The 6429-nt window shown below is 38.7% G+C and overlaps 1 long non-coding RNA gene across 2 annotated transcripts; it reads right to left on the reverse strand.

Moving 5' to 3' along the window:
- Window positions 1-237: 237 nt before the first annotated feature.
- Window positions 238-5312, reverse strand: LOC139116809 (uncharacterized). 2 transcript variants are annotated; one of them, XR_011548392.1, is made up of 3 exons: window positions 5020-5312; window positions 1663-1801; window positions 238-1078 (listed from the first exon to the last, which is right to left on the reverse strand). It is a non-coding gene; the product is annotated as an uncharacterized lncRNA (long non-coding RNA). The 2 variants fall into 2 exon arrangements; XR_011548393.1 differs by having other exon boundaries at window positions 1415-1801; window positions 5020-5249.
- Between the last annotated feature and the right edge of the window lie 1117 nt (window positions 5313-6429).

The following is a 6429-nucleotide window of genomic DNA, read 5'->3' on the forward strand; positions in this document are numbered from 1 at the left end:
TATGTAAACATTTACAGAAAGAATGAAAGTGCAGAACGTTGACAAAAGTGTCTGAAATGTATGTTAATAAATACATAGATATGTAGAGTATCTATATTGTAGTCCTGAAGGCTCGTCGCTTTGGTGTCTCCCTCGCAGTGACTGTAACTCACGACGTCATTTTCACCTGGACTACGACAGCCAACTCATTCACTCACTAAGATTCTCTACCAATTGAAGAACATCTAGTTCGCAGAGTTGTGAATTCAAGTAATTGTAATTACTGTCATTTATTTAAAAAGTGCATCATTATCAAATCTTCGATAACTGTATTTTTAAAAAAACGCGAAGAGAAATAAGTCGGGCAAATACAAAATACAACTCTAAATGTTGTACTCAAAATAATAATTTGCCTGTTAATGTTCACGCAGGACAACCCTACAAAAATCCAAAATTTAACTGAATACGTCTGGGTATTGTGACTTTAAGGGAATTCGTAAGTTTAGGATCTACAGCTTTGAATATCGTTACTCTGAACAGTAATATAGCCATAGCTTTTACTCTCTATGATATAGTTACTTTGAACACTTAAAACCTTTTTGCTTTCCCATGTAAAATTTTAACTTGACTGTTCTGTATATGTCTTGATTATTGCTGAAAAATCATCGTGGCATTTGCTTGTTCTTATACTTCTCAGGATGAAAGGTTTGCATATATATTTATTTACATAAATACGTTTAATGTTCATATCCTACATAGCAATGATAGAATATAATCTGATTGACCATAGAACTTTACATCTACCGGTAGTAGTACTGTTTGTTTCTACGGTCTGCCCATAATTTCAGCGCAAGTTTGGTTTTTTTTATGGTAAAAATAAAACCTTCGAACATGTAAATGAGCAAGTCCATTGATCAGGCCTTGTACAGAGCTCCCTCACACGGCCTGGTAGTACGTTTGTTTACAATACACTCTGCGGGATGCGGGTCGACAGCAATCGGCAAGGCATGCGCAGAAACCACAGCAACACGCGCAGATACAGACGATGGTAGCGATGAAGATGATACATCCAACGACAATCAACGCAATCGCCCAGACCCTGAAATATTGAAAAGTGAGAACGTTGGAAACTCGAAAATTGTAGAGTAGAATCACAGCAGAAAATGGATCGACTACATCAACCATAGGTATACATCAACGAGAAAATTAGTCTTTTGACTTTGTACTGACCGTAAACATGGAACTGCCAGCACATGTAACCAAAATTCAGTTTAAAGGTAATGCAAATTGAACTTTGCAACGTGATTTTAAAGTATTGTTATCTCTGTGGGATAATTTTGATCCTGATTTCAAAAAATAATTCGATCGACATACAATGAGACCAGTGTATATTTAATGTAATTAACATTCGTTTTTCGAAACAAGCTGAACATACAAGTATAATTGTTAAATCCTTTGCTTAAAACAGAATCTGCTCTTCGTTTTCCTCATCATGATGTCCAATACGTAATCAAGTGAGTTACTCCGGTGATGGTAAACAGCGCCATCATAGCTGTGGGTATAGTTTATGCTTGTTGTCAATGCTGGTTAGTCAGCGTACGCCGTGAAAACCAAAATGCAAATCGATGACATCATCCCATTATAGTAATATGGTTTGAAAGGCGCGCTATTAGAGATACTCACGCCAACATTTCATCACAGCAGTGGTAATCCCTCTCATGATCATCATTGATTGTGAAACAGCAAACAGTTTTCGATGAGTCGTCTCCCTCACGAGGGCATGATGGGAAAGGATAACCAGACGGACAGTTATAAGCCATGCCTATAAAAAATGTACACTGCATGATTATTCACGGCTCTGTGAAGTTATTATTGAATGGCATTAAAGAAGCGTTTCACAGTAAATCACCGCATTAATTGACACGATCATGTACACATGTCATTTAGATTTTCATTTTTGATCAGCCAATAAGGAAGAAACGTATTACTAATGCTTGGACATATAGTAAAACTGTGCAGTATTTAAATGTTCTGATGATTAGTATTGTGTCTCCTGTGACCATACACGTGCAACGTAAAATCATGTGCTTTACATTGTTACCTGTCAAAATACTGGATGCTTATAACTTATGTGTCGATTTCAGAAATATCCGCATTTTGATGGCAAGAGTAGAGTAAACGAGTTGACAACGGTTGCCGGTGCTTCGTTTGGCAAGCCATTGACTTGGCAACGAATCGCCAAGGAGAGCTATGCCGTGGCGAGAGAGAGCAGTAATACATTTTACACGGGAGCAAATATATTCATTTTTATAAATGATCTTTTATTGAAGCGTCAGTTGAATGGCTATCAAATCTATCCAACCATGCCTCTCTGTCAACAGACGCTAGTTATCTTGTTTTAAGTTTGACTGATCCGTTTCTGTTATGATTTCTTCGTCTGTATATGAGTAATGTATTACCGGTCATCACATGTGAACTCAATCACTTTACTCATTGATCCACAAAGCTTGAGGACTTAAAGTTCCAGCATATCAATAACCATTGCAATACTTGTCCTGCGGTCGAACCTCACTAAGAATATCATCAGGGTTTAATGATTTTCAGTGCAAGAATATGTGCTATTCAACGGGGAAGTTATCAAATAGCAAGCATAGCCCTTGACCCGTGACAGTGAAACTTCGTTCTATGGCTAACCTAGGCCTCTCACCGTAAACACCCACTTCGCTAGCCAAGAGGTGTTTACACTGGTTGGGACAACCCCTCCCCTCCCAAAATATTACGCCGACCTATCCAAGCCTTCTTGCAGACAGTGAACATTTGCGTTATACCACTGCTGATAAGGTGTAATGGTAAAGCCTTGTGTTATCCGTTCTGCATCGGCATGTAGGCCTATACTAAAATCAAACTGAATTTTATGTCACAAGAAATCATGCCAATAAACTGTTCAAAGAGCGACACATTAATACTGAACTGACAAAGTTGAGAACGTCGTCAGCAACGATTACAGATATGAGATTAAATGGGACTTGAAAAATTCGCCAGCCTTGAACTGCGGCTGTATGTATAGCAGATGGTCATACATGTATCCTAATTTTGGAAAAAATGTAAAGTAACTTGTCTGTGCTCTCTAGTCTGCACCCTGCATCGATTTGAAGTGCAAGATTTTACCCTTCAATTTAGGAGCACTTTTGTTTTTGGTGTCCAGCTTTTTTTCTTAAGTTACCCAAATTAATCCTTTCTTTCGTTTTCGTTTAGATTTTCCGCGTAAGCGAGATAGCCATTTCCACAGGTATGCGTTTATATCGAGTTTTGGTTCTTCACTTTTGAAAATATTCGGCCGCGCTTCCGTTATTTGATCATTGATCTTTCGTAGGCGCGTGAGTCACTGAACAAGGAACAAAATTACAACGTCCATCCATTTTGACGTATGTAACTTATAGAGGTTTCACATTGTTTTGTTCGCCTAAATTCCACATTGTAATCATAGACCCTCCCCATGTTGTAATGCAGTGATCCCTTGTCGCCGACGGCTAGGCTAGAGATTAGCGCTGTGATGTCTCGGAAGGATCCCTAACCGAACAAACGATGCTTTGCTGGTAGCACAGGCGGCCCAGACATATTGAGTTTTTCTCACAGTTTTCTTTATTGCTTCCTCTCCTTTTCTTCATGCTCTGACTGATCGTAGTAAATAAAATAAATGACTATATAACCTAACCTATAGCCTCTTGACTGTTTATTTATTTTACACCCCATTACAAGGACGTTTATCTCTCATATACACATCTTGTAATTAATTAGTCAACACAACTAATTATGCTAATCCGTGGGCTTATCAGGGATTTTACGGGTTGGTCAACATTGCGAAAGATAGAGATGTAAATTTTAGTAACTTTTCCTATCTTTCGCAATATTGACCAACCCATAAATCCCTGATAAGTCCACGGATCAGCATAATTAGTTGTGTTGACTAATTAATTACAAGATGTGTATGTATAGGATAAAGCCCGAGTACGAGGGCTCTTCTGGTATATAAAGTCCAACCCAACGATAAAATGTCGAGGCCGCAGGCCGAGACATTTTATCGTAGGGTTGGACTTTATATACCAGAAGAGCCCTCGTACTCGGGTTTAATCCGACTTAAAAACTATCGCCCCTAACTGATATATTTTCGTTTTCAATGTGTTTACGTTAAGCGTCCCCTTTGTCAATGTAACATGTTTAGGATATGAATTAAAACTTTTATTTGTGAACTAGCCTTCCAATGTAATGGAACATCCTATAAATGCCCTAGGGCACATTATATAAATGCCGTAGGGCACAGCAAATTTTGTGTTGCAGCTGGTTTCCGCTGTGTTAGCAAATTTGAATATTAAAACGTACCAGATGTCTACAGAATATGACATGTTCACTTTTGATTGGACAGTACTTTACTACGGCGCTGTCATTCGTTTCTGGAATTTGGTGACCGAGGCTTTATGAGTAAATAAAACACCCTGAATTGAGCACTCTGATTGGTCAATCAACAGCAGATAGTTTTTAAATGAGAGATAAACGTCCTTGTAATAAGGGCGTAAAATAAATAAAGAGGCTAGGTTATGTTATAGAATCGTTTATGTTATTTACTCCGATCAGTCAGAGCATGAAGAAAAGGAGAGGAACTGATAGAGAAAACAGTGAGAAAAACTCAATATGTCTGGGCCGCCTGTGCTGGCAACGATAATCATATGTCTTAAGCAGGAGAGGACAGCTGATACATTCAGCTTTAGTTCTTGATTACATATTTATAACTGACTTTCCTTGACGATGGGCTTCTCTATATACCCCAAGGGTCTATGGTTTTTCCTAAACGTCGGAAGCAGGGAGCGGGGTAATGGTGTCACCGAATTAATCTCCACCGAGACGTGCTGTATTTTGACATGACAAATATTTCTAACAGACTGACCCTAAGTTTGGATAGCTAGCGCTGTAAATAGAATAATGGGAAGTTACTGATATCGCGGTTAAAAGCGAGTGAAACCAGCTAAAGTACGCGGTACCTACCATACACAGCAAAAGTTGACAGAATCACCGCCTTTATGAGAATACTTTTTAGAGCCATGGCGAGTTAGTCGACGGCACAGTATTCCAATCAGCCCGAAGAAAGCTTTCAGTCGATCTTCGTGAATCAAAAAGTAAACTGTTCTCGCGTTTCTCGGTACGACCACTGAACAGCTATCTGTTGAACGTATAGTCACCGTCACTTGACACCGAATGTGAGTGGAAAGTCCATAGTGCTATTTATGTCGAATGATGTCATCAATCACATGATCTAATCTCGTGACCTCATTCAAAGGACGGGGAATGAATGACTGAATAACGGTAAGTATAGAATTGTCACTTCTGCTACGGGCGCACGTAGCGCAGTACCAGTGTCTACTCCGCTATGTTTCGTCGTAGGCGTACTCGTATCATTATATCACTCAAAACAATGTTAACTTCGAGTGGTTATATACGCACAACTCGGGTCATTGTCTACTCAAACATGAATCCTGTATACAGACATGCATGTGCACGGTCTCTTCGTTCACAGAGGGGGTGGCTGGAGGAATCGTGATTGAAATCTTTTTTTCAGATCACCCTCAATACCCTAAAAAATTTCAAATGCCCCCTTCTATATGATCAAAATTTTTCAAGTCCCCCTCCCCGAACTATCACAAGCCCGCATATTTGCAAAGGATGTGCGCGCAGAAAAACGTATTGCGCCGTTCCGCTCGCAGGTGTTCAGTACTACCTGTTATTAGCACTTTGTAAAGTCATATTCGTAAGGCAAGTTCTTAAATTGATTCATTTTAAACGCATCAGTGAAAGTTTTTGATTCATCCGTTTTAGCCAATCTGAGTCCATCCAACCCTGGCCAGGTCAATTGCTCCTGCCGAAGAGCACACAAAATGACGATCATGAAAGAGTAGGCAAATTGTGAATTCTGGCTCATTGTCATATTGTACAAAACCTGATCACAGTGACCTACCAAAAATTTGTTTCAAAAGTATAAGACATATATGAACTGGATGTTACTCAAAATTGACAACTTGATACTGGAAAGTTAAAATATTCCATTATCAAATAAATGTTTTAATCTCTGGAATTTGGGTGTAATAAGGGCAAATTTGATTAAAAAATAAATAATGCCATTTAGTCACATCTTTTTTCATTTATTAGTCTTTACTATTCAAAGTTTTACTTTTGTATTATTTTATGAAGAGAATGTGAATCTTTTTTCTTTACTATTTGATTATTTTCAAATTCAAAAATTCAAAAATTCCCGATAACTTTTCAAGTCTCCTGGTCGTCCATGAGTTGCTCTCTGGCCTGACATTGTGTACAAGTATGTTTCACTGTCATGAGCGTCATTTTACCCATTCTGCTACTACTATGTACACTAGAGTCAGAGCTATCTCTGTCACTGTTCAG

Source organism: Ptychodera flava, chromosome 18 (assembly GCF_041260155.1).
Source record: "Ptychodera flava strain L36383 chromosome 18, AS_Pfla_20210202, whole genome shotgun sequence".
Lineage (NCBI taxonomy): Eukaryota > Metazoa > Hemichordata > Enteropneusta > Ptychoderidae > Ptychodera > Ptychodera flava.